We start from the raw sequence: 12,768 nt of genomic DNA, 5'->3' as shown, positions 1-12,768 counted from the left end.
GTCACCCCAGGCCTTTGGGGAGGGAATTGGGTGTTTTGGGCTTGTGCAGTGCCCTGTGCCGTGGGGGCTGGCGCGGGAAGACCATGTGGTGCTGTGTTAATGGCTATGGGCATCGTCTGGGTGAAAATGCAGTGACTCGGCCCCCATCCCCAGCAGCTCCCCTGCATCTGGTTTTGTGCTCCAAGGACACTGGGAGTGCCTGTATTCCCCCGTGCTCCAGCTGAATGTGACCCAAAAGGACTTAGACATCCTTGTCACTGGTCCCCAGTCCCCCACTGTGCTGGGACAGTGGCCTTGTATGTGATAGAGTCATCACTTGGTATCCCTGACTTATGGGAGGGGCACTGGAGTCCCACTGGACTCGTGCTGGCTCCTTGATGCTGGGATGGGAAGGTGGGCTGCATTCCACCGGTCAGGGGGATCCATGAAACATCTCCCGTGGAGGCTCTGACCCCTGGCACAAGCTTTTTTCCACTGGGAGCAGTCCCACGCCAGCCTCATTTTTATTTTTACTGCTCTGTGCAGCACGTGGGAGCCCGCCCAGGCCTGCCATGCCACGTGTGGCCCTGGGAAAGGAAAGCCTGTGCCCCATGCTGAGCCCCAGCTGTGCCATACGGCACTCCTCTGGCATTCCCGGTGGTGGGAGAGCTCATCCGGTGGGAACACCAGCTCCTGCTGTGCCCCTCTTGCAGACATGGGGTGCAGGCGGGAGGTCTGCAGCCCACCAGCCATCAGATCCATCCACACCCCCAGCCCCGAGGGTGCTGGTGCCCACTGCCAGCACTGTCCTGAGGCTGTGGATGCACAGCACCAGACATGGCAGCAAGACAGGGACAGCACACCCTAAAACCCAGAGTCCTGCCCCAATCCACAGCCCCAAACTGTCCTGGCATGGAGGTGGGGGTCACTGTTTGACCCCTTGGATTTCTTGAGGGTAGCACACAGCAATTTATCTGGGTTGCAGCTACTGGAGGAGCTGGGAATGTAGTGTCCCGACTTGTAGCAGGGCCTGGGAGCTGTGGCCCTGCCACCAAGGAGCACATGGAGCCACCCCAGTGATGGTGCCGTGTGCTCGGCTGAGGCTGTGGCACTGCAGGAAGGGCCAGGGCAGGGCTGGGAGCCCCAGGAGCCCTGGGAGCCCCCGGAGTCCTGCGCAGGGGGGATGCCAGAGACAGGAACAGCCCCTGGCCTGTGTCAGGGCACAACGGGCAGGGTCATACCCACGAGGGGTCTGTGCTGGTGCCAGACACTGAACCGGGACCTTCCACTGCCTCTAAATGCCAGATCCAGCATCCTGGCAGCAGAACTGGGACCTTCACGGGCAGCCGATGTCCTCAGTGTGGCTTTCTGGACCCTCGGACCCCAGAGCCCCACCGCCCTGACCCTGACCCCCTTATGGAAGGAAGCAGGGGCAGAACCCCCTGTCCCCCAACCACCCCGGGGCGGCTGCCTCGGCCTCGGGGTTGGGCTGGACCCCCCTCGACCACCGACATGGGGGGGGTAAAGGGGGGGCGCGCCAGACCCTGCGGGGGAGAGGGGAGGTCCCGGCTCTGCCGCCCCTTGGCCCCGGCCCTCTCGGTCCCCTCCCGGCCCCCTCCCGGTCGCCCCCCCGCGGCCATTGGCCGCCCGCGCCGCCGCCGCCGCCCCTGACGCTGGGCCGGGCCCGGCCATGGTCGCTCCCCGCCGGCTCCGCCGCAGCCCCGGCAGCGGCCGGTCCGCGCCCCGCTCAGGTGGGTCCCTCCCGCTCTTCTTCGCCCCGTTTGGTTTGTTTATTTTTTGTTTTGTTTCTTTTTTCTTTTTTTTTAATTGTTCTTTTTAATTATCTTTGATTTTTTTTTTACGTTTCGCGATTCTGGCGCTACTTCCGAGAACGCCTCCTCCCTTCCTCTCCCGGGCAGCCTTCGGGGTTGGGGGTCGGGGCGGGGGGCTGTCGGTGTTTGGGGGTGGGGGAAGCGGAGAGACCCCCGCGACCCCGCGCCGCGCGGTGCCGCCCCGAGGCGGCGGGGATGGGCAGGGGCGGGAGCGGCGGCGGCGGCAGCGGCACATCCTCCCCGCGCCCCCTCCTGCCTCCTCCCCCCGCCGCTTCAAAACAAACCGTCACCAAAATGGTGCAGAGGTGAAGGAGGGAGCGGGAGGAAGGGGAAGAGGTGGCGGCTCGGCCCGGGCGCTGCGGGGACAGGTGAGGGGGGTGCGGGACACGGAGGGATGCGGGACACGGAGGGATGCGGGACACGGGGGGATGCGGTGGCCGGGCGCAACGCGCCGGGATGGTCCCACCGGGTGCTGCCGATGGGGAGGGGGCAGCACTGGCGGTGCCCACCCCGCCCCGGGGCGGTGGGCTGCGTCCCCGTGGGATATCCGTGGTGGCGGCCCACGAGCCCACCCGCGACACCGCGGCCACCCCCGAGCGGGACCCGCCGCGGCCTGGCAGGACCCGGGGAGAAGCAGGGCCCGGCGGCTTTCGGGGGCTGGGGGCTGCCTTCCCGTGGGGTGATGACACGGGGGAGCTGCGGGGGGACCCGCCGGTGAGGCTCGAGGTGCCGGTGTGGGCTGCGGTTTGATTGGCAAGAGCAGATTCTGGGGAGAGCCGGCGGTAAATCGAGTCCCAGGAGCGTCCATGCCTTGGCCGTGCGCCGGCTCTGGAGCCCGACAGCTGGGATTGTTTGTGCGGGGGGGGCTCCGTGCCGCGGCTCCATCCCGCAGCGGCCGGAGCGGGGTGCTGTGGTGGGGGCCAAACCCCAGCACTGCCCCCGCGGCCTCCCCGGGGCGGCGAAAGCTTCCTTGGCTCGGCGGTGCGAGGGGCCAGCGATGCCGGGACAAGGATGCAGTGACAGGGCGTCCGGCATCTGCGGCTGTTCGGCATCCCTGACGCCTGTTTGCCCGCGGCTTATCCCTTCCCTGCAGCTCCCAGACCCCTTTGGCTTTGTCATTGGCTTTCATTTTTTTTATTTGTTTTCCTTTCCTCCTCTCCTCCCCCCGCCTTGCGCACGAGAGCGGCACACGGTCAGTGAGACACACGTGTGTGCTTGCTCCCCTCTTCCCCCTGCACCCCCGGAGCCCCATGGCACCTCCGGCTCTGCATGGCCACCAGCTGGGATGACCCCTACTCCCCTTATCCTCCCCGGCTGTCGGAGCTGCCACAGGGTTTTGGCCGGTGACTCCCCCCTGCTGAGGGGAGGGGTCTGGGCAGCCACACCGGCACCGGTGCTGGTGCAAATTCCCCGGGCACTTTGGCTCAGCGCCTCTGTCTGTCTGCCTTCCAGGGAAGGCCTGATCTTGCCCCTCCAAAGCCCTTTCTCCCACAGTGCTTGTGGCCACACGTGGGTTTTCGGGTTGGTGCTGCTCCACCAAGGTGGGTATTCTCAAAGCACTGTCCCAGGACAGCCAACCTGAATCCTTGCTGCCCGCAGGGACAGGGCTTTGCCGACCTCAGTGCGATGGGGATGCTCACCAGGCAAGGCTGCGGGTTTTGGGTGTAGGTAAGGGTTATTCTGTGTATGTTCTTTCCTTCCCTAGGCCAATTTGGTGCTGGTGGCCCTGGCCTGGGAGTGCTGGGGCTGCCCGTGTCCTTGGGAACTCAAAGCGAGCTGCCTGCCCTGCCCTCGGGATTGCTGTCATGGGCTCCTGAAGGTCACAGACCTCTGGACGGGCCTCACGGCTTCTCCTTTCCTCCCACACCACCTTGTCCTTCAGCCCCTGCAGTTGTCGTGGCTTTGCCAGGCTGAGGCATCCGCACTTGTGCTGGCTCGGAGCAGGTGGCCGATGTCCCCGCAGCAGTGGGGCTGCTGCTCAGGTTTCGCCAGTGCCTCTGCCATGGCAGGGATTTAACGTGCTCAAGTTGAAGGGGCATTAGCTCCTGTGTCAGCTGGCTCGGTGCTTCCCCTCCTGCCCTGGCTCTCCCCAGGGCACAAAGCGGCTTGGGGGCTCCTTGTGCCGAGTGGTCACATCCCTGCGTGTGCTCAGTCCTGCTGGGGGGCTCTGGGAACCTTGGGGAGTGCCAGTTTTGTCAGTCTGTGACCTTGGGCTTGTCCCTTTGCTTCCCGGTGCTTTGGTGTTGCTCTCGGAGGGGGGTGGTGGTTAATGGGTTTAATTTCCCCCTCCTCACTGCTGTGGGGCTCTTGGCTGTGCCTGGGAAGTGTAACTGCGGAGCTGGAAAGGGCTGTTGCTATTTCGTGCTGTCCCCGAGCGGGCAGGGCGGAGGCAGGGACGGTGCTGGAGTCACCCGGGGTGGATTTTTTCCCAGGCTGCCAAGTGAAACAAGTGGGTCTGAGTCTCATTTAATGCTGCGGCCCTTTACTGCGACTCTGGCAACGTAAAGGAGCCTAAATATGGTCATAAACCACATCCACTTCAAGGTCCCTCCGTGCTGCCAGGGCAGCCTCACAGCGGCTTTGTGCGAGAGAGAACAAAGCCGAAAGTGTCGGACGAAAAGTACGGGAGTGGGACCCAGCTGCCGCGGTGCTGGCGCGTGCCGGGAGCCAGTGCCGGCAGCTGCCTGGCAGGGAGGTGTCAATGCTGGTGCAGGCCCTGGCTCAGGGAGAGAGGACGGGGGGGAGATGCTGCCTGGCTCATCCTGGGGGAACAGGAGGGCTCGGAGGAGGTGTGGAGGGCTCAGCTATGGGCTCTTTCGCTGGGACCCTGGGCGAGCCATTTAAATCTAAGAAAGGGTCTGTGGTGAGGGGCAGAAATTGATTTTCCCTCTTTTTTCCCAAGCCAGAGCGCTTCCCAGGGTCAGGTTGGCATCACTTGGAGCATGCTGGGAGGGACCCGTCACTGTGTGCTGCATGGTGCCCCTCCTGTGTGATGGATTGCAGGGCCATGGCTGTTTTGGGAACAGAGAGGACAGAGGGGAGGAATGTGGGTTGCTGGCATCAACTCCACTTCACTGGACCGCTGCTGCCCCACTGGGTGCCCCCGACAGCCCAGTGGTGGTGAGCTGCCATGAGGAGCTGTGGTGGTGTGATCCAGCCTGGAAGGTGATGCCTGAGGCTCGGGAAGTGAGCAGGCAACATCCCGTTTAAATCCCGTTAATACCTGGGAGTGCACACGGAGGTGGGTGGCCCAAGACACAGTGAGCTGCACGGGCAGTGGTGGGGCTGCCGTGCCGATGCCATGTCTGTGCCGTGCTGGACTTCCCCATCTGCAACCAGAGCTAAAAATATCCCCCTGCCTCGCCCCGCCGCCGTCCCATCTGTTTGGAGGGCAAACTCCTCGGGCCAGGGACTCTTTCTTATTTTCATCGCTATTTTGGCAGTTCCTGGAGGCTGAGCCGTCCCGAGTTCAGAGGTGACTCTATTGCAGATGACAGTCCTGCCCCCGGGAAGGTTCAGCTCTGCTGCTGAGCCCGACGCGGTGAGCAGAAAGCAAGTGAGTCAGAGGAGGAGGAGGAGGAGGAGGAGGAAGGCTGGGGAGGCACGGAAACCCGCGGCTGTGCTGGTGCCATGGGGCAGGCACCGGGTGCCCCCGGCCACACTCACCCTCCCCGTGCTGGCAGGACTGTGGGGTGCATCACCCCCCACCTCCCCCTCCGATGCACCACCTGATGCACCTCTCAGGGGTTTGGCTTTGTTTTTTTCCTTTTCCTTTTTTTCCCCTAATTAGGGAAGCTTTCAATGAAGAGCTGAAATTTGTTAATCACTTTGTTTGATCAGAGCTCAGGCAGTGCTGAAGACCTCTAGGTTTTTCCCTCTGCCTGTGTGAGCAGCAGTTTGCTTTTGCTTTCAAGATGGATCTTGCCGTCTGCCTGCCAGCAGCTCTGCCTCCCCGGATCTGTCGGTTTGCATCTCACACTCCACTTTGCTTTGCTTGTGGTTCCTCTTTAATTTTTCCTTTCCCCTCACTCTCGATGTCTCCCTGCTGTAGGTCCTCACCACTTACAAAACAGACAAGAGCCTGCATCCTTTAAAAAATCCTTTAAAAAGTGCCCACTTGGAGCAAGGGTTTGTTAAATACGCAGGAAATAAATTTGGAGTGATTTATTTTGGGCGAGGGGGGTGGGCTCTATGTTTGCTTTCTCTTAAATGGGGGCTAAAAAGATGGGGAAGCAGGACCACTGGGCTGCACAGGAGGAGTTTTTGGGGAAACTCAGCCTGTTTTTGTGTGGGTCACGGCGAGGCTGGGGGCGCGCAGCAACTGCTCCCTGACTCCCTGACTGCTTCCCTGAGCTGTAGGTGAGCCCTGTATGAAAGGGGGTGGTGAGATGAGGTGCGTGCAGCGGTTGTGGGGCTCCTCGCTGCCTCCTTCCTTGTCACCTGGAGGGGCCTGGTTGCAGCGAGACGTCAGGTTGTGGTTGAGTGCTGGGATGCCAAAGCAGCTGCTGGGGCCTGTTCCTGAGGCTGGGTGCTGTCGTGGCACCCAGTGGGACTTTAAACAGCCACTCCGGTGCCCAGGGGAGCGAGCATGTGGTGCTGCTGCTCCCGGGTTGCCGAAAGCGAAGCCCAAACTGGCGGGAGCGGTGCCGGGCGGGTGTCTTGGTGCGGGCGGTGAGGATGGGGTGGAAGGGCGGGGTGATGCCGAGATGTATCAGGCTCCGGCCACCACCCAGGGGCCACCGTGGTGTCCCATCCCGGAGCAGCCGGACCAGACTGCGCCAGGGCCGCACGTTTCGCTCCGTGCCGAGCAGGACACGTATGATTTCCCAACGTGCAATTAGCCGGTGGTTTTCCTGGAGGCGGCATGCGGCCGTGCCCGTGGCCACTCGTGGAGGGGGTCAGGCAGCACCCACGGCCCTGACCATCCTCTCGTTAATTGATCAGTGCTGATTGGAGTCCAGAGCGGGGGAGCTGAGTCCCTGCCATCTGTGTTGGCCGTGCCCTGGCGCCCAGGTCCTGCCGGTGTGGTGGCTCAAGGTCAAAGCCGTGCATGGTGGCTTTGGGACACTGCCGGGCATGAGCCGGCACGGGGTGAGGGAGCTCCCCCTCCTGTCCTGAGTCAGTGGTGTTTGGGGTTGGAAAGGGGGTAATTAAGTGACCTATTTCTGGGCAGGGAGGAAGGGAAGGAGGAGGAATCGTTTTTCTTTCCAGAGCTTCAAACAGCTTCCAGCAAGCGTCCGGCACAAACCCAAAACCGCTTCCAAGAGGAGGTGCCTCAGTCGCCCCCCAACTGGGGGGCTTGGGGCACGGGTGGGGGGCTGTGGGCTGTGGGGAAGGGTGACCTCCCACTGCAGCACTGCTGCTGCATCGGCCTTTTTTTTTTTGGAAGGAGGCAGGGCAAATCCATAGCTCCTGACTTTTTTTTGTTGGTTTTTTTTTTCCTCCCAGCCCCAAAAAATAGTAACGAGATTTGGGAGACAGCACCTGCCTGCTCTGGGGGTCCCTGACCTGAGCCTACCCCAGGGCTGCCAAGGGATGATCCTAGAATTCCTAGTGGGATTCCTCCTCCTTGTCCTTTTCCTGCAATAGGGGGGATTATCAGCAGGAGGTGGATCCTGCAGCCCTGGGGGTGCTGGGACTGTTGGATGGAGGGTTCCTGCTCCGGAGGATGTGGTGAAACTTTGAGTGGAAGGTGCTATTGATGGGTATAAGCAGTGCTTATAAATAGCACTGCTTGAAAGTTTTCATCTTCCGTTTTAAATGGAAGTGCCTTTTGGAACAAAGTGACTTTCCTCCATCCTTTTGGAAAGCCTTTTTTTTTCTTTTTTTCTTATTTTGAAGATGAAATTTTTTCTTTTTTACTTTTAAATGTTTTCCTTTCCAATTATTGGAAGACTTCAGGGAAAAATTGCTGGGCGCCATATTCAGGAACACATCCCATGTCTTGCAGGTGGGGAAAATATGTGGGGTCAGATTAGTTTGGTTTGGCTTTCCTTAGAAAAGAAATTGAGAATGGAAAATGTTCAAGGCATCCTTGACAATTTTCTTTTAAAGCTGACAAAATTTGGGGGGGCTGAAAAAAATGGAGTTTGCTTAAAATCTGCTGCATCAAGTGTAAGAAAAAAAAAACTTCAAATAAATTAAATAAATTGGACGAAGAACTTCAGTTTAGTAAAAAACTGACAACATTTCTGGGTTTCTGTCTGGAATTTTTCAGTTGTAAAACCTGAAATCCTCCCCCACCCCAAGCAGTAACCTTGAGACACAGTGCCGGAGCAGGAGTTTCCACTGCCAGGGAAGAAAAAAATTAAAGAATGTAGACAAATTATTTTGACCGACCAGCCTTTTTTTTTTTTTGGCAAGGGCAGTCACTGAGACGATCCCTCCCCCGGGTTGTGGTGGTCAGTGCTGGGACCAGCAGATAAACCAGCCTGATGCAGGGCTGGGGCAGGGAATGGCTGGGATTGGGCTCCAGGCACAGGTGCTCCTGGCCTGTGGTGGCATCTGTGGGAGAGGACCTTCTGCAAGCTCGGGACTGCCAAGAAATGCGTATTTTTCACCAGTCTTGGATGGTCTGGAGACAGAGAGGGGCCTTGTGTTTGTGTAACCACAGGTGGGGGCTGAGCTGTCGGTGTGTTGTCTAAATATCGTGATAAATGTCCCCGTGGAGCTGGTACCCACAGGCTTCCCACTGGCATGAGACCAAGCTCCCAGGCTTGGGAGGAACAGCCTGTCTGGTCTGAAGGCCAGTGGTGTCCATCCCTGGGCTGTGGTGTCCTGTGGCAAATGTGGCACCTTGGGAGGGGACCCTGGTGCTGCTCGGTTGGACGATGAGGGGCAGGTTGGAGTGGCTGAAGACCCCAGAGCTTGTTAAAATCCTGGCTCTGCCACCAGCACCCTCTCCCTGCTGGGCACTGTGGGGGGAATTTTTGCCCTTTAAAATTCCACTGCAGGGAGCTTTGGCTCTGCCATTGAACACAAAGCCTGGTGTGCGGCACTCGGACCAGTTCAGGACTTGCTGGAAAAATCATGGGGGAAAGCAAAGCATCTGTGTGTGTCACCAAGCATCTCCTTCGGCACCGGTGCCACCAGGGAGGACGTGGCAGAGGCGAGGAGGTGCCTTCAGGCATGGTTATCACAGACTCATGGAATGGTTTGGGTTGGAAGGGACTTAAAGGTCATTTTGCTCCAACCCTCGGGTTTATCCCAGGGGATAAACCCCGTTTTCCCTGGATATGTGTCCTTTCCTTTAGGAAAGCCTTGTGATAACAGTAAATTTATTTTAATAATTGGGACAAGGTGGAAGGGTTGGGTGGAGGCAGAGCTTGCTTGGACATGGGCTTAGGGCAGTTTTCCATCTGGTATTCCAGTGAGGAGCAGCACTTGGGATCACATGGACAGTGTGTGCATGCCAGGCTCTCCTCCAAGAGCATGGACCAGTGTGTGGGCTCCCAGGAAGGGCTCAGGGCTGCGGGTTGGGATGTAGCCGGAATCAGGCCTTATCTCCAGCCTCGTTTATTGGGCGATGCTTTCCCAGAGAGCTCCACGCGCTGCCGGACATCTCACTTTGGGCGACTTCGGGGGGGCTCAATGTCACCGTCTCCGGGGTTTTAAGCGCAGGGATCAATCACGGATCCATCCTCAACCTTCCCTGACTCGGCACGGCCGTCCTTCCCACGCGCCGGCGCTGAGCTGCCGGGAAAACTAGCACCTCTCGGCTCGCTCGTTCAAAAATATCCCCGGCCCCGCGCGGATGCCGCTGCCAAGATGGGGAGCGGAGCCGGCGCTACCTCTTTGCAGAAATCTGTCGCCTCGCTCGGCGGTGGGGAGGCTGGGAGGGAGGCTGGGAGGGAGGCTGGGAGCCGTGGAGAGCCGAGCCCCAGCGCTTTCTAAAATAGAAGCAGAACAAATGGTTGGAGCAGGATGCTGGTGGCAAAGGCAGCCAAGGCTCTTCCCATGGCAGCTGGTGGTTGCTTCTTGCTCCTCCATCAATCCTCTCCCCAGAGCTGGCGTTTCCCTGCGGGGGGAGAGGCGAGCATCTGGCTCTCGGGGCGGCCTGGGGCGCAGCGGTGGTTTTTGGGGTTCGGTGTGACCTGCTGGGTTTTTGGAACGGTTGAGCTCTGAGCGGGCTGTGAGGATGGCGGGGCAGGAGGGGGTTTGGTCAGCGTGCACCGGTGCGAGATAAGGGGCAGACGACTTGGGTGGCACCAGTTCCTGACGGGACTTTGTCCCAAAACAATGACAGTGGGTGCTGACCTGGTGTGTCAGATAGCTGAGCGCGGACCTGCTGTGTCTTCTGCCTGCTCCTACAGGAGGGGTGGGGGGTCCCGGCATGGTGAGTTCCTGGTTGCTCCTGGGGTCCCCAGGTGTTTTGGGAGCTGCATTCGGGCCACCCTCTCCCTCCTCCAAGGGACTGCTGCTGGGGAAAGGCCGAGGGCTGGGTTCCTCACTGCCCTGCTCCCCTCCAGACGTTGCTCCTGAGGGGATGAAGCTGCCCGTCCTCACTCCGACCACTGGCACCTGCGAGAGGAAATGGTGAGCCCAGGTCTCATCGTAAATCGAGAGAGTTTGGAAAAAACCCTGTTAGTTGCCCTCAGGTCTTTGAGCTTTAGGGCCAGACCTGTGTGTTTTAGCGAGCAGGATTTCATGCCTGGTTTTGCACCAGAGAGGGTTGCTCCAGCTGGACAAGGTGGAAGTGGGAAGGTCAGGAAGATGCTTCCCATAAGGGAAGATGTTCTTGCCTTGTCCTTTCCAGCGGAGAGGACCAGCCACGGCGAGCTCAGCATCAGCTGGGGTGACCTTCAGCGCCTTTGCTTGGTGAGGGAGGCTGCTTTGCATGCCCTGTCCCCACCGAGCATCATCGGGGTCTTTTTGCTATGCAAATGAAGCTTTGGTTTTAGGTTCTCAGAGATAAATACCTTTGAGGCTAAATCTGGAGCTTGGGGCACTGCTGAAAGCACCCTGATGGCCTAAGAGCTGACAGGTCGGATGCTGAAGGTGGTGGTTTTGGGGGTTTGGCTTTGCTTTGGGCATGGAAACAAAACGCTCTGGCTGTTTTTCCCCCTGGGGTTACACAAGGTTTCTCTGCAACAGAGGAGCGTTACAAGCCCTGGTGGGGGGTGCTTGGCACCCACTGCCCCACGCCTGCATTTCCTACTTTTGCAGTGATGTGCTGTGGGTTTTTTTAAACATTTAGAGCTCAGGAGACCCTTTTGCCCCAGCGTCACACTGTCCTCTGAGGACCCCCACTGAGCTGTTCCCAGGCACTGTGGCTCCAGTGCAGGGCCCATGGTGATGTCTCCATTCCCCCCAGTGCTGGCCACCTGGGTTTTGCTGTTGGAGTCTTTTCTCCTGCCCCTCAGAGAGAGGCTGAGGGGTGCAGGCTGCGGATCAGTGCCGGGTGCTGCGCACCGGACCGGAGCCCTTCTCTCACCTCCCTGCTCGCGCGTGGGCGAGCGTGGTGTGGGCCTGGTGTCCCCTGGGGCTCTCTGGCTTCCTTTGGGACCCCCTGAGCCCCTTGCAGCCTGTCTCCCTCGTGATGGGGGGGTCACAGGCCGTTGGGCTGGCTCTGGGCAGAGGTGTTTGTGTACAGTCTTATTTTTATTTGTGCGTCTTTCGGAAATTTTTCGTCACGGCGGGTGCCGCTTCAGTGCCCAGTGATGGGGCGAGAAGGGGCGTGAGGAGGATGGAAACGTGCCTAAAACTGGTTTAGCTTCTGCTCATGCAATTTTGCTATTTCTGTGCCATTGGAGGGCTTGAGGCCCTTGGGATTTGTGGGGGGCTGAAACCCTCGGGTTCCCGGTTCATCCCTCCTATGGGGTCACGGGTCACCTACCAGCCTGAAAACTGGTTAACATCAGCCCAGGGGCTCTCTGGGGCTGAACCACGATAGTGTGACACTAAGAACACCCAGTGTTGTCTTCATGACCTTGCAAAAACACAGGGCAGTGGTGTTTTTTTTTCTGACTGGGAGCTGGACAGGAACTCAGGGTCTCCCACATCCTGCTGACGATGGGATGCCACTGGGACCTTCCATGGGCAGAGCAGGGTGGAAAGGAAAGGTGGTGGGGAATAAAGGTGAAAAGGGGAGGGCAGCTTTTTTGGAGCTGATTCTTTGCAAAGTAGGTTGGTTTTGGCACTGGCTGGGTGCTGAGCCATGGTGGGCAGGGCTAAAGCCACCCCAAAATAGGGTGTTCCACCTCAGGGCTGCCTCGGGTTCCACAAGGTCTGCTGCATCCACCCCAAAGCTCTGCAGGGTCTGGAGCATCCATGCCCAGAGAAGCTGCTGCCCAGACAATGCCCCAAAGTAGGTACTCTGACCCGGGGACAGGAGCAAATCTGCATTCCAGGGAAAAGAAGGCTCCAGGGAGACTTTGGAACCCTTTCCAGTGCCTAAAGGGGCTCCAAGAGAGCTGGAGAGGGACTTTGAACAAGGACCTGGAGTGACAGGACAAGGGGGAATGGCTTCCCACTGCCAGAGGGCAGGGATAGATGGGATATTGGGAAGAAATTCTTGGCTGTGAGGGTGGTGAGGCCCTGGCCCAGGTTGGCCAGAGAAGCTGTGGCTGCCCCTGTATCAAGTGTACAAGGCCAGGTTGGATGGGGCCTGGAGCAATCTGGTGTAGTGGAAAGTGTCTCTGTCCATGGCAGGGGTGTGGAGTGAGATGGGCTTTATGGTATCTTCTAACCCAAACTATTCCATGATTCCCTGAATCCCTCCAGCTGCAACACAGCCCTGCTCCTCTTCCAGCCTCTGCTGCCCAAGCCAAGGTGCCACCTTGATTCTTTCTTTTTTTTTCTTTTAATTCTTTTTCCCTAAATGTGTTAACAGTGCAACTCGTCCATATTTCCACCACCTTCTCCCTCCTGTTCTCGCGCTGAAGTCTATAATGCTGAAATTATAGCATTCCCCTCGTCACTATGGCAACGAGCAGGGATGTATTTAAAAAAAAAAAAA

General features: G+C 58.9%; 1 protein-coding gene across 6 annotated transcripts in view; it reads left to right on the top strand.

The window, feature by feature from the left end:
* The first annotated feature begins 1,652 nt into the window (after positions 1-1,652).
* The window catches only part of MEF2D (myocyte enhancer factor 2D), a 74,262-nt gene continuing 63,146 nt past the window's right edge, over positions 1,653-12,768 (top strand). For 3 of the 6 annotated variants that reach the window (XM_050327822.1, XM_050327821.1, XM_050327820.1), the window contains exon 1: positions 2,058-2,179. The gene's annotated coding sequence lies outside the window, so the exon portion shown is untranslated. Of the gene's footprint in view, positions 1,731-2,049; positions 2,180-12,768 lie in introns of those variants that run through there. The other 3 variants (XM_050327817.1, XM_050327819.1, XM_050327816.1) reach the window with 3 other exon arrangements.

Source organism: Myiozetetes cayanensis, unplaced genomic scaffold (assembly GCF_022539395.1).
Source record: "Myiozetetes cayanensis isolate MyiCay16 unplaced genomic scaffold, myiCay2020 scf35, whole genome shotgun sequence".
In the NCBI taxonomy this organism is placed as follows: Eukaryota; Metazoa; Chordata; class Aves; order Passeriformes; family Tyrannidae; genus Myiozetetes; species Myiozetetes cayanensis.
This window is presented reverse-complemented; position numbering and strand designations above follow the sequence as displayed.